A 14432-nucleotide genomic window follows, 5' to 3' on the forward strand; every position below is an offset into this window, starting at 1 on the left:
GCTATTTGAATGCTTGGCCCAGGAAGGTAGAGAAGTGCCTGCACTGGCACCATGTGCACCAGTGGGAACAGCTTGGTTATGTCTGTGTAGTTCTGTACCCAGCTCCTTAATCCCTGCCAAAGAAACAGCTAGGCAATATCTAGACAGGGCTGGCTTTTGGCTGGCCAGTTTTGGTCTGCTGAAGCAAGCACTCAGCCCTCTGCATCCCATCCCCTCATGAGAAGCCTCATGAGACATCTATTGTGATCTGCTTTTAGCATGCTTGACCCAAAAAGTGACCCATGGATGATTGCTTGCTATTGCAGTAAAGAAAGTATTCATTTCTCAACTTTGCAACTCTCCTTCGGACAGGGTTTAATGTACTAAATCATCAATACTCTACAGTGGGATGCCTTGTATTGAGTGACCGTGGAACAAACTTCTATAGGTTAAACTTTTTTTTCCTAAATCTGATTATTTAGTCCTGGGGACTGTACATAGCACTTTTTAAACCTGACCATCCTTCATTGCAAATAATAAAATATTTTTTTTATTCCAACAGAAGCCACACCTTGCTACTTGTCCTTTGAATTGCCTTTCTTAGGACACATTTGATTTCTGCTGTTTCTTCTTAATATTGTGGGCTTGGAAAAGAATAAACAAGGTCAAATAACCTACTGTTAAAGTGAATGATATATTTTTCAGTGTTTCTGCCCTTGTTTTTTTTCCCAGTCTTGGTATTTGCTTTCTGAGTGTTTTTGTACATCTAGGTAAGGTTCTAAGTAAGAAGTCTGTATTATGCTCAAGTTTTGGAGAAAGTAACTACTCTGTCCTGGAACAATACCACTCTAAAATCATTAAATTTAGGAGTTGGTATATTAGTAACTATTTCTCAGCTAATAGTTTCCACGACCTCTTAGAAAGCTGTCAAGATGACTTTGTTTTTAATCATTCTCTTTGATCTTAAAGTGAAAGCTAGACAAATAACTGATCTTTTACAGCACTAACAGAGCTGATCTGTAAACTAGATATCCTCTTACGCTAAGCATGTTAGCTAGAATATTTTTGGTGCCTAAATATTCATTAGGGAATGTAATACATGGCTGTGGCTATCCTATATGTGTCTTAGTACAGGTCTTTCCATACATCCTGTGCATGCACTACTGATTGCAAGTCTGTGTCATAACTGCTGGCTGTGAAGCAGAATAAATTAATCATTTATTTAAGATATATGTTTTATTGCATTTTGACTGTCTTTTGCATACATCTTTCCTTGTAAATGTAAACATACTAAAACTTGAAACTATGACAGCATATGTTTAGACATAACTTCCAATAATCTATTTAAATAACTTATGATGAGTAAAACTTAAACAGCACATCTTTAAAGTAAGTCATATTGCTAAACCAGGAGAAATAATTACTTCAGTGTCTGAAAAGAAAGTGGGAAAAGATTGCCTGCTTTGAAGAGCTGCACTTTTTTTTTTTTGGAAACTCTACTAACTTGACTTCAGTGTAGCCTGGTGTTTTTGAAGTTCTTAAATAATTGAATGGAAGCTGAAAAGCCCCTTAATAGCTGAAAATACAATAAAAGTAATTTTAGGAAATGTTATGCTTTAACTCTTTTTTGTATGATTTTAAAAATAGGTTCGAAGGTCAAAGAACAGTTCTCATGTTTTGAAAGACTTTCTAACTACGGATCATCAGGCTTTTCAATAATAAATCATTCATTTTGAAATGCAAGTCAGTATTGACATTTTTATCCAGCATATTTGAAATAATTTTATTTAACTACTATAAATCTGCAATGTTAATTTTCTGCATTGTTAATTGAATTTTGATATTCACCCAAAAGCAGTCTGGCACAAATGAGAATGAAGAGACAATCTAGTAAATAAGAAAGGTGGTTTAACATAGTGTTTCATAAGAAAATAAAAATAAGCAGAATACATATACATTAAACATTAAAAGTTGCTTTCACCATGAATAGTATGTTCTTCTGAAAAGAAATTCCTCTTTTTTTTTTTTTTTTTTTTGTAAAAGCTACTTTAGAGCATATTCATTTGTAACTAACAGTTGCCAAACCGTGAATCAGTATTTTCAAAAAAAGAAATTGAAAGACGCAGCTCCCATTACATTTTCCTTATCATGCTTTGAGTGCAGTTCCTGATTATCACCGTGTTGTGCTATAACCAAAAATCTGTGGCTCTAGTGAGAGAAGTATCTGGTCACACATTATTGTGTCATCCCTGCATTCATGCACTTGAGAGAAGGTCTTCTTGTTCTCATGTCCAGCCTTAGCTATTGAGCTGGAGGTCTATGCACTGGCCAGAGCTGCAATCCTTCTTAGGATTCATTCGGCAGCCAGTCTAAAAACATACCAGGGCATTTGTTTCAGATATTTTGGTGGAGTTGCTTGGAAGTATTGGAGGAAAAACCCCTTGGGTTAAAAGAATTTTGTTAACATTGCAAAGTAGAGTTTTGAATGTCAGAATTAAAGCTGCCTGGCAAGATGTGGCATCTTCAAGGGCAGACATTAATATGCTGTCTTTTATTATATGAATTGCTTTTATCCTTTGGGCTTCATCCCATGCCTAGGTCAAGTCTACTTTCAGTCCTGTGGTGAGATCTGGAGAGTAAGTGACGTGGTTTGTAAGTAGTGTGATGGTATCTGGATTAATCAAGTACAGACAAGTAAACCAGTATAGCTTAATCTGAGAAGAGTTATGAAAAACACTGATTTTAAAATCATGAATTAAGTGTTAATAAATACAAAGTCATGCATACTGCAAAGAATAAAAAGACTCAAATTGTAACAGGTTAATGAAATTTTTTTTTATATATTGATATAATAGTGAAAGAACGCAGTGGCACATATAAATAACTGTAAGAGGAAAAAAGGAAAAATGTAAAACCACATATAAATATATATCACTTGATTCACCTTACCACAGTGGTAGTGGATAAAGTTTATTGCCGAAAAGATCAAAGAGACAAATGCAATGTCTTGGCATAAATGAGGAAAATTATTAGATATATGTCAAATTTCTATCTGACAGGAGAATGTATGCCTGGGTTTGTTCAGAGAAGGTGAATGGAAAAAAAAGTTAGCTGTCTGTAAGTCATGAATGTTTAAGAGAAGATGAACTAGGCATTCACATTTTTCTTTCTTCATAATATCTAGAGACATATTTAACAAATCTGAAAAATGATGCATTTAAATGTGGCATAGAAGACTCCTCTGCATCACTTACAGCTGATCTGTGACCAGGATATTATGAAAGTGCAGGATATTAGTAAGTGTAAGAATGTAGGATTTTAGTTGATTCATGTTTATAGATATGAGCAGTCATATTAAATATGTAATCACTTTTTTTGAGTGATAACACTTTCATACTTTAAGGAATACGCTAGGTCTAGCTCCAAATCTGGTGAAGTTTAAAAATTAACTTTCCTTAAAATAATGTATTTCTCACTTTCTCATTGGAAAATGCTCTGCTCCATTTTCTGAAACTGGTTCTGAAAACTTTGTCAGGTAAGGTATCAGATGTGTTTAATCCAGACCTGGGTCCTACTTCAATCATCTAGCTGAATAATAACTGGAAAGAGGATTCAGATGTAGGAACTGAGCCCAGATACATAATTTTAAAGTCTGTCTAAGCATAGAGAATCACTGTATGATTCTTGTTCAAGCAATCTTCTGTAATTTTGTTTTGTGCCTTAGAGATGGCATTTCCCAAGCTTAATAATTTGTGTAAAATGAAACAATGTTTGTTTATTTTTTCTGGTCAGTTTTTGAGTGGTACCCCTTAGTACTGCTAGTTTATGATATTTTTATTTTTAGGTATTTTGGACTATAGTCAAAACTCTTTGAAGGTCTTCCACTCCTGAACAAAAGAAAGGAAATATTAAATATTTCTACCAACTTTGCTTTGTATGTGTAGACAAGACACAGATTCAGTACAGTTTTCTTTCTGCAGTGCGAATGCAGCTCTAGCTGGGGACCGACAAACCTGACGAGACATCCATATGGCATCTCTATGGAAACTGAGGATGGCAGATTCAATACATCATTGTATCTGATCGTCCAAGTCTTGTAACATTTATTCTGTATGAGAAATTCAGCCTAGGAGGCTGGCTGATTGCTGTGACTCACTGAGTCAAAATGATAATCTTCTACAAGGGACAACAGAATAATTGAAACATGGGCCTGAAAGCTGCCTGAAGAGACCACCCAGTACAACTAGTTGCTCTGAGGGAGGATCCAGTGCAGCTTGGAAAGCCCGCATATCTAAAGATGAGACAGCCTTAGCTGAGTACCAATACCTGTGTACTGTAAGGCTGCTAAAAGACCTGAGAGGACAGAGTAGAACAGGAGCTTGCTAGAAAGCCTCTAGAGCCTGGAAAGCCACCAAAATGGAATATATTAGTCTCCAGAGACAGCTACTGCTGAAGACCTCTTAGATCATTAATTTAGCTAAGGATAAATAGGCAGTTTTTGTGGAAGTTATTTTGGGAAGATTTTCCTTGCATGTATGAAACGTCTTTCCTTCTGTTATAACATGTGTATATAGTTCAACACTTGTTTGTGTAATTCCCTGTACATATTTAGCCTGTAGTGTTTTATGTTAGACTTTGGAATAAACTTGTTTTGTCATTTTCCCCTCACCTTCTGTCTGCTATTTATAACTATATGCAACAGTAATTAAAGAGGGAATGAAACAGCCTAATGCAATTGCCCTTGAAACAGTACTCTCTAATGTAAGGAGGAATAAGAGAACTCACTCAGTTTGTAGAAAAAATAAAAATTTGCAGCTAGATTTTTTTCATCACATTTTTCTTCACAAGTGATATTGAATTTTTCCATTACTCTTTACAAAGGGATAAAAACTGATGTGCTGAGTAGGGATTGCTGTCAAAGTAACTGCTGTTTCTCTCTCAAGCCAAGTACAAGTCAATGTTTTTAAAATAAAACACGCAAATAATATATGGGAAAATGCACTAGTATTCCAAAGAAAAGCATAGCAGTTTTTAGACAATGCCACAATGTCACAAGAAAATCCTATTGAGAACTTTATACACCTGAACTCCTCATAATGGTCCACATCAAATTCCTAGTAGGAGAGTGTAAGAAGGATTTATACATTTCAACTATAGTAAAGCGATTAAGTAACTGTTGTATACTGTTCATTGTTTGAGTATTTTGGTAATGCCCACATTCACAAAGCAATTAGGATATGGTGGAGCTGCTACTGCATAAAAATCTATGGTTATGGATTATGAAAGAAGCAATTCAAATGTCTTTCAAAGATGCTGCAGTCTGTTCAGGTTCTTTACCACACCCAGTGCCACAGTACCCGACTTTTCCCCTAGAGCATTAAATAATACGAGTAGAATCTGTCACACATGGTTTGTTGTCCTAGCATAAATGCAAGGTTAGGTCAAAATCTTCTTCAGCTTTCATAGTTGGACATGCTCCATAAATATGAGCTGATATACATATGCCATTTTTTTGTTTGTTCTTAGATTTTTTGTTTTGTGTCAGTCTCCTCTTCAAGATTTTTTTTTTTCAGTTTGGTATATATTACAGTGCTGAATGGCAAATGTCTGTCATTCAAAAATTTGGTTTGAATCACAACATTGGATCAAATATGTGAGTGGCTTGGACAATTAAAACTTCCACAGGCAAGAAAAATGCAAAATTGTTCTCTTCGCTGTATTAAAGCATTGCAGGTATTCCCTTATTGACCTGTTAAGAATTCAAGCCTGTACATTTTTGGAGCAAGAACATTTTTGTGGAGATTATATGTATGTAGTATTCTGGTTTATGAATGCTTGCTTACAACACAGATGAAAAACAAGAAATTAAGACTTAAGACAATAAATGTTAGAACTTAATCCACCCTGTAAGACTGTGACCTTCAAGACTGGCACAAGTCTGAAAATGAGTCATCTGTGAAGGCAGGTACCAGGAAGACAAGGGAAATTGCTCAATTTGGTGACTTTTCTTCACTGTGTGCTACTTACGGCTTGCATTTGGAAATTGCAATATTTTTGAGTGTCAGGGTCTACTCCGTATCAGCTGTCAATATTGGCTAATGGTAATATTTGATAATCCTGTTGGAATCTTATAGATTTTGACAATCTTTAACTGTTGGCTTTGTTATGGCAACATAACTACTACTCCAGCCAATTGATGTGTGAATGTGCCCAGTAACTTCTCACTTTATCATTCACTCAAGTTCAGACTTTTATCTCCTAGTACTAACAGAGCAAGCATTTTGATGGCACACTGAAATCTCTGCAACTGTGATACTTTATATTCTTAGAGCCTCGCAGATTGCTAACTGCCTCTTCAGATTCCTTAAGAATAGCTTTTGAACACTGTTTTGTAGACAGTTAAACCACTTCCCTTCATCTTATATCTTTCAACAGATATCTTGTGCCAGTATGAGTTCGTACTTTCTATACCCTGTCTAGTTTTTGTGATTGCTTTCTGAGGCAAACTTAAGTTTTGCGTTTAGTACTGAGAGGTCAATTTTAATTTTGCATGTGCTTAGAATGATGATAATGTATTTAGCTCCAGTATCTATTTTGAAATTTTCTTTGACTGGTTATTTCCATTTTCACAAAGCCAATCTGTTATAGAATCTTGCTTTGATCAACAGACCCAACAAAGACCTCTGTTTTGGTATCAACATCATCCGAGCTTTGCCTTGTTGTGGTGCACTCATGAATATGTTTCCTTTTTATGTGTCTTTGCAACTTGTGCTGAGATTGACACACTTTGGCAAAATTTTATTGGAGATATGAGACAGCCCCCCCTTACTCTGCATGCTTTTGTGTCTTGTTATGATTGCCTCCATATGGTGAACAAAGAACTTGAAACTCAGCCCAGTAATGTATAGTACTGGCTACCTAAATGTGTTCAGCCTAGTTAGATGGAAACTTATGGAGACTCAGTGATACTGTAGCATTGGAGGTTATTTTAGTCAAGCTAGGAGGTAGTGTACACAAGAGAGCTGCTGAGATCTCAGGCAACGGTTTGACAGCTCAGTCATCAGGTTCTTCTGCATTTGCTGCCATTGAGTGATATCTCTTCAGTACCCTCAGAGAACACGATTGTTCCTGGAGGGTTAAATAAGTGGGAGAACACCAGAAATCCAAGGAGTTAAGTAGATAGACAAGGGAATGGTTTGGTAAAGCAGTAGGAGACCTTCAGTTGGGTGTTCATGCTTCAGTTTTATTTCATTTGCAAAACCAGTTAAGTCTGCCATGATCAGTTTTTGCTTCTTATCGCTGACTGGATTTTTGCTTCTGACTGGCACGCACTGGGGACTGAGCATAAGAAAGGAAAGAGGTTGTATGTTTTCCTCTTATGTTTTACCAACGTGAACCCTTTTTCTGTTGATACAACTGAACTTCTATGTTGAAACAAGCATACTGCAGTTCAAAAACCACAATTAAATATTTTGTCCAAAGCTCAAGTTTGGCAAAAAATTCACAAAATTATATGACCAATTATTTTTGATAGAAGAGATAAACACAAATTACAACAGTTTTGGATTACAAATGTTACAGCAGTTTGCTTGGGCCAGAGGGCACAGTCACAAAATTAACGGGAAAATAGCTGTAAAAGAAAGTGAAGTTGCTTAATTAGATTTCATTATACAACATAAGTCATCACTAACTTATAACATAAGCTAAAGGATATGTCTGACCTTTTGTGTGGGATGGGATACCAAGCCAAATGAAAAACCTCTGACATATTCTGATAAGGTGAAAACTGTAGGAGTGAACAATCCTGTCATAGGCAGCATGTGTAATGATGAACAGGTACATACTTATTGACATGGAAAAAGGAGTTTATTTATTTAGAATGCTGACAGTCTCAGCTTTCCTCTTTACTGAGTTCAACTAAACAGTAAGTAGAAAACTTTTTCTTTAAATTGACAGGTGCCAGTAGCTTGTGCAGAAGTCATTGTGCTCACACATGGCAAAACTCAACTTCTCTATTTTTTGTGCTGTTGGCATATGACCTATTTCTTCCTATCCTGCCTATTTTGTCGAGATAATAAATTCTTAAGGGTAGGGACCTTATATTTGTAGAGGCCTATGAAACATTCTGCATGGTTTCTCTGCATAAACAATGTAGTACAGGTATAAAAATGGGGTAAAGACTTTTGTGACTTTCTTTTTTATCTTTGTAGATTCCTTCAGATTCTCTAAGTGGTCTTATACTTGAAGCTCAGTAGAAGTCCTACACCAAAAACGATGCTGCATTCTCCTCAGCAAAACTCAGCTGAACAATTTCTGCAAGACTATAAGTCACTAAAGCCCATCTGACCAGGAGTGTTCCACAGAAAAAATCAAAAAATAATCAAAATTTACCTGTTGTAGTGGGCTTTTTTATTCCTATAGATGCATTTCAAAGAAATAAAAAAGACACTGAGATGTAATTTTTTTTTCTCAGTGGCTTAGTACCCTGGAAAATTTCTTTCTTTGTATGAATGCTCCTCTTTTATCAGTGGGTACCTTTTTTTAAGGACAACTTTTGATAGCATCTGATGATAGGCCAGAATGTTATCTTATCAAATATTAGACCAAGTTTATCTGGTAATGCTGGGTTTTTCCCAGTCTTTTTTGGTGCTAAACTTAGTATAAGCTGCAGGAATAGTTAGATATCTTGACATCTATTTCTAACTCTTTCCACTGGGATCTTTGAGTTTCCTGATTCTTGATTACAAGTGTTTGTTTTGTTGTCTTAAATGTCAAAATCATACTTTCGTAGTAACTGGAAAGATGCTTTTCACCTGGTAATATGCAGGCATTACAGAAGTCTCCAGTGGCTTTGATGCCTTTTCCTACTGCTATGCCTTAAATCAAGAACAGTTATGTGAAGGTTTTATTTAAATATAATAAGAGTAGTTATCATTGTCAATTAAACAGTTATTTAAAATATGCTGTCTCAATGCTTTATACTTACATTATAAATAACATTTCTATTCCAGACTCTGTCACAGAAATGGATACTGGTATTCTTGAAATGTATGAACATATTCAGTTAAATATATGCTGATCACATATCATATCATCTTAAAACAAGCAAGGCAGTGGTTTTGTTAGAAAGAAACTCTAAATTGTACCTTATATCCCCATGTGTGTGGCATTAAATCTACCCTTTGTATTTTGTGCTTCTCACATGCATAAGTGAAATGGATTTCTTTGCATCTGACCAACGCAGAAACCGCAGGGATATATTTTTAATAGCATTCATTGTGATGAGGAGCTGTGGAATAGCCCCATAGTCATAGCAATGTTAGAATGCCACAACTATTTGATAGGAGACGTTTCAATCTGTCATCATCTTGTGTGCCCTGACCCCGATAATACACCAATTCAACCTGAGGCACAAACAGAAATGGTGAGGTAGGGTTGCATTTTTTTTTGTTTGTTTTTAACACAGCACCAGTCACAGCTTTCATGTGTTCCTGAGAAAAAAAACCCACAACTTCTTTTATTTCCTGTGCTGTTCATCCCTTATCTAACCACGTAGAAAGATATTTCGTTTCCTGAAACACAATAAACAAGTGGAAGGGGGAGAAAAATCCTTCCTTAGGTAACCTCAGAACAGAAGAACTTTGTGCATTATGCAGCTCAGGCCATGCCAAAATGCAATTTGGAGGGTGTCCAGCACTTCATTGGAAAGTAATGGTTTTCACTGAACTGAGTTATGACCAGCTGTTTACAGACAGTCTGTGACATACTGATAGAGCAGAACACCGTATGTTGCTTTCCAAATCAAATGATACAAGAAGTGTGACAGAGTGGAGAAACATCTGTCATTAGCAATTTTCAGCACGCTTCACTAATTCTGGACAAAATACGAGTAATGAACTTACCGCAGGAAACTTCAAATACTACCACTGCTGAAACAAGGATATAAACAGCTAGTGCTCCTAATGGCGTCTAATTTAATTCATTTGCAGTAAGAAACAAACAAAGTGGGTTATTTGTTTTTGATCATGGGGTAGTAAATAGTAATGCTGATCACAAACATTCATTTTAATCAAAGAAAAAGAGATCGTGGAACTCAACTTTCCTGAAGTTCAGACAGAAGGTGATTATCAAGTGCTTCTTTCTTCTTATTCTTGTCTAATATCAGTGTTTTGGATGCTTTTCTTATTTTTTTTTTGCCGAGGAGAAGTTGTTATGTTATTATATTACAGATATTGTCCCTTTACCTTGGTCCTGTCTCTTACATATCGTCTGTCCTCCTGAACCTTCAGAGAGCAAACCTACACTTTTTCTGCATAATATCACTAACCAGTGGGTATGAAGACAACGGGGAAAGTAGTCCACTGCTGACTTTTGCTCCATTTTCCTGAATTATGGCACTGCTGCTGTTGTTCACATTCTCATGGTTCCAGATGTACTTTTTTAAAAGCTACGTTTTAATGTGTATGTGGCCCCTATATATTACCCACTTTAGTGTTTTCTGGTTGATTTCTCTATTTTCATAATATCTGAAGACCAACCACTGTAATTTTGTGATGATTTTCACTTTATGTCTTTGAAATCAATTGAATTGTTCTGCTATTCACATTCAGGAGCTTTCATTTCCCCTTACCACTGATAACACAGAAAATTCCTGAAACTGTTAGGATTAAGTGGAAGCCCACAAGGAAAAAAGGGGCAAAATGAAAGGACAGGTTGTTACTCTTTATATGAACTTTCAACTAATGTTCACACAAAACTATAATATGAAATGCAGAGGATAGATTTAGTCCAATCTATTGGTGTCCTACCTATGGGACTTCCCTTGGAATGGATCCCAGACCGAGAGAGTGAAAGTCATTTTGAACCGACAACTGTAAAATGAGTGTAGGAGGTCTCTGAGTAGCTGCGTAATTGCAAAATTATTCATGATAAAAAAGCACTAATCTAGAATTCCCAGTTTTTTTTAGAATTTCCTGAGGTGCAGCAGGAAAATTGTGTCACTTTCTAACACCTTGGGTAAACCAAACTGGTCCAAGCACAATATGTTGAAGAGGCAGAGAAAATTTATGGAAATATTTTTTTATAGTGGGAGTTTATGATTGAAATATTTTTCTCCCACTCTAATGCAGGAAAGGAAAACTACTTCACAGAAACCATTCCAAGAACTGCAAATATGAAGTTCCTCTAATTCTTATAGACATCTACATAGGAAAGCAAAGCAAAGGGAAAATAGAGGTACCATTGACACCTGTCATTACATTTGTGATCTAGATAATAAAGTAAGCAGACCCAAGCAATTCGCTAACACTAACGCTATTCTTTACATAAACAGTAAATGTTTAGATTTTCCTGTTCACTGACTAACAGCACACATATCATAAACACTAAGCTGTTATAGTACGTTTCGTGTGTTGATTCACTTTAACAGTTGTTAGTGTGAAGACAGGAAAAGAAAAGTGGGTGTAATGAGACCATGTGCAGTATGCTGTGAAAACAGAGGCCCTTATTTGGCATAATGGGTTGCACCATAAGGGCCATAAAATTGTGCATGTGTTAGTATCATTTTAATTATTACGGGTGCCACATGTTAAGCAGAATAGCGGAACTACTAAAACAGCTTCAAAATCCTTACTGCTGATCGCTGCATTTAATTACAAATAGGAACATTTGGAGATAGGTCACCATAAAACCCTTCTGTTGTCAAATGAGCTCAAATCTGATTTTTGTAATTATGTTTTTATACCACAGATCCTGTTGAATAACTATAGGGAATAAAATTTTAATAAGAACTTATTAAATGCAGGTACATCTTGCTTCCTAAGACTATTTATGAATGTTCTTCGTCACATCAAGGTACCATCAGTGCTTCTGTTTTGGTCAGTGGTGATCATTCAACCTTAATGCAAATAAGCTGAATAACTTTATGTGCCATGAAATATTGTTTTTTATCACTGAAGCATAAAAGCACTGGATTTCAATTATTCATTCTGTTTGCTGGAGCTGTGTACAGTACTCTAATCCTCTAGTACCAAGGCGCTTTCATTATAAAACTACATGTCACATGCAGTAGAATATGATAATTAACCTTCCTAAGGCAGAGTTTTGTTGTGAGGAATGACAAGTTTTATTGGTCTTTACCCTTTTCCCTTGTAATAACATATTCTTAGGTTCTTATTAATAATGCTCTTTTTTTTAGTATCAAAATGAAAATCATAAATATATCAAAGTTGTAGTTTAATGGGCAAAAAATGACTATGATATTAAAAGGTGTTAAAAATGGTAATTTTGGATTTAGATAAGTAAGCTTTCATTTCATGTAAAGAACTGACTATAAAGTTCTCTACACAGAGATTTCTCTTGGGAAGGATGAACAAATTAAAGAGGTATTCAGTGATATAAAAGGGAAGTAGCAATTGATCATATTCTGTAGGCTGGATTTTGAGTTATACTAAGGATAGCAGCATTGTATTTGGATATATTGTTCAAACAAGATTAAAGGCAAAATGCATGTGCCTGTGTAAATCTCTGTGCATTTATCTGTTCATACTCCCTGTTTCCTTTCTGGAGTTACATGAAAACTTAAACCTGACCTTGTGGCTTTTCAATTTTAAATATTGTCATCAAATAGAATAGAAAACCAACAACACATTGCAATGTCTAAAGGAGTGCCTGTTTTATGAGAGATTGCCATTGGGCTCATGGGCTAACCCCCAGTTAAGAACATGCTCCAGAGCTACTGCACATACACTGGCTTCAAGAGACCATCAACTGTAAGTAAGTAAATATATAGTGCTTCACGGAATGAGACTGATGTAATTTGTAAAATGGTCAGTGGAAGAGAATTACTTTGCTAGTTTTGATGCAGACTGATTGCTCTGCATCATTTATAGCTGCATGGTAAAAGCTCTCAACCCACACAGCAGTCCAAAACCCTATGCCCTGGTTCACAGGAAAAAAAAGAAAACTCTTGTTGACTTTCATAACCTTTTCAAGAATGTGATTGAATAAAAGCTAAATAAAGACCTTAAGACATACTGAGTGCCAGGAAAACAGTCTAAAAGTTTTGGCGATGATACCAGGCAGACAACACCAGGAAATAATGAACTCCTCTGTATTAGAACATTTGCAGGTTATGTGCTAATGTGAACCAGTAGAAACATTTGTACCCAATAGGCTAAAAACATAGATATCGGTCTGGCTTCATTCTGATCTTAGACTATTTTGAGCACCTTTACAACTCCATTGGCCCACATATTATTTGTACTCCTCCCTGTAATGACAGAATGGAGTCCTCATTGCACCTTGGCTCAGTGCTGTAATAATGCATTGTCTGTATGCATGAAATTGTCTCTCACTAATGTGAAATCCTCATCTGACATAGTCACACTCCTTCTAAAACACAGGCGGCTAAAATCAGATGCTTGGCTTCAGTACGTCCATTGTAACTCTGAATCCCATGTAGCTCTGGTTGTGATCCTATTTCACGCTGTAAAGCGTGCTTAGTGTTGGACGGAATTATGTCCTTGCAGGGGAAAAATAATAATAAAGGAGTGTGAAGAATACTCAGCTGATTAACTGAGAGAAGTCGTGTAGAGAAGGAGAAAAATAGTGTTTTATCTGTGGGGGTTGTTTCAAGCTAATTCCATGAATTGCTCTTGCTCTGCAACTACAGAAATACAAATCTCTTAGTACCAAGAAAATGATGAAAGGGATATCTATATAAATACTGAAAGTTAAAGAATGGTAAGACAACTTCTCAGGAACATAGTGGCTCATACCTGTGATCTAGATAATAAAGTAAGTGTTTGGGTAGGAAATGCTCTGTCAAGAAAGCAGAAGTCCTGTATACCAGATGTATCAGTCCTCATTCCTATGGTACTTGTATTCTGCTGCCTATGAGTGACTTGCTTTGGAAATTTGATACTATACTGATAATATCTGTGCTATATTGCTTTGTTTGACTCAATCTCCGCATCTACAAAGGGGGAAAAAATCTAATAAAAAAATTGGACACAGTAACTTCTGGGAACAAAACCAATGCACCACCTCACATTTCCACAACTTAATTTTAAAGAGTCATAACATAAAAATGAAGATTATTACCTATATTGCTACTGCATCTCAGAAACCCTGTCACCATTTTTAGTTGATAAAGAATATCATGGCACTCCTCTCAGAGCACAATTGAAACTTTTGCAGGGATTTTACATCTTGGGAACTACAGCCAAACTTATGGTAAAGCCAGGTCATACAGATGGACTTGAATTCACATCCTTGAGGTCCACTTGTGACTTTGGTCTGTTCCTCCACGTAAATGTGTTTTCGTGTGTACATGAATCTTTAGGAATTTGAATCTCTGTAATTTACTACAACTATAGTAAGGAATGCTCTAAATGAGTAGCATATTTCCTGCTGTACTGTTAAATAATCCTTCTTTCTAGAAATATTTTGCC

The sequence above is a fragment of the Pezoporus flaviventris genome, unplaced genomic scaffold, assembly GCF_033815535.1.
Source record: "Pezoporus flaviventris isolate CSIRO_AGI_PZ_B2104156 unplaced genomic scaffold, CSIRO_AGI_Pfla_v1 ptg000007l, whole genome shotgun sequence".
Lineage (NCBI taxonomy): Eukaryota > Metazoa > Chordata > Aves > Psittaciformes > Psittacidae > Pezoporus > Pezoporus flaviventris.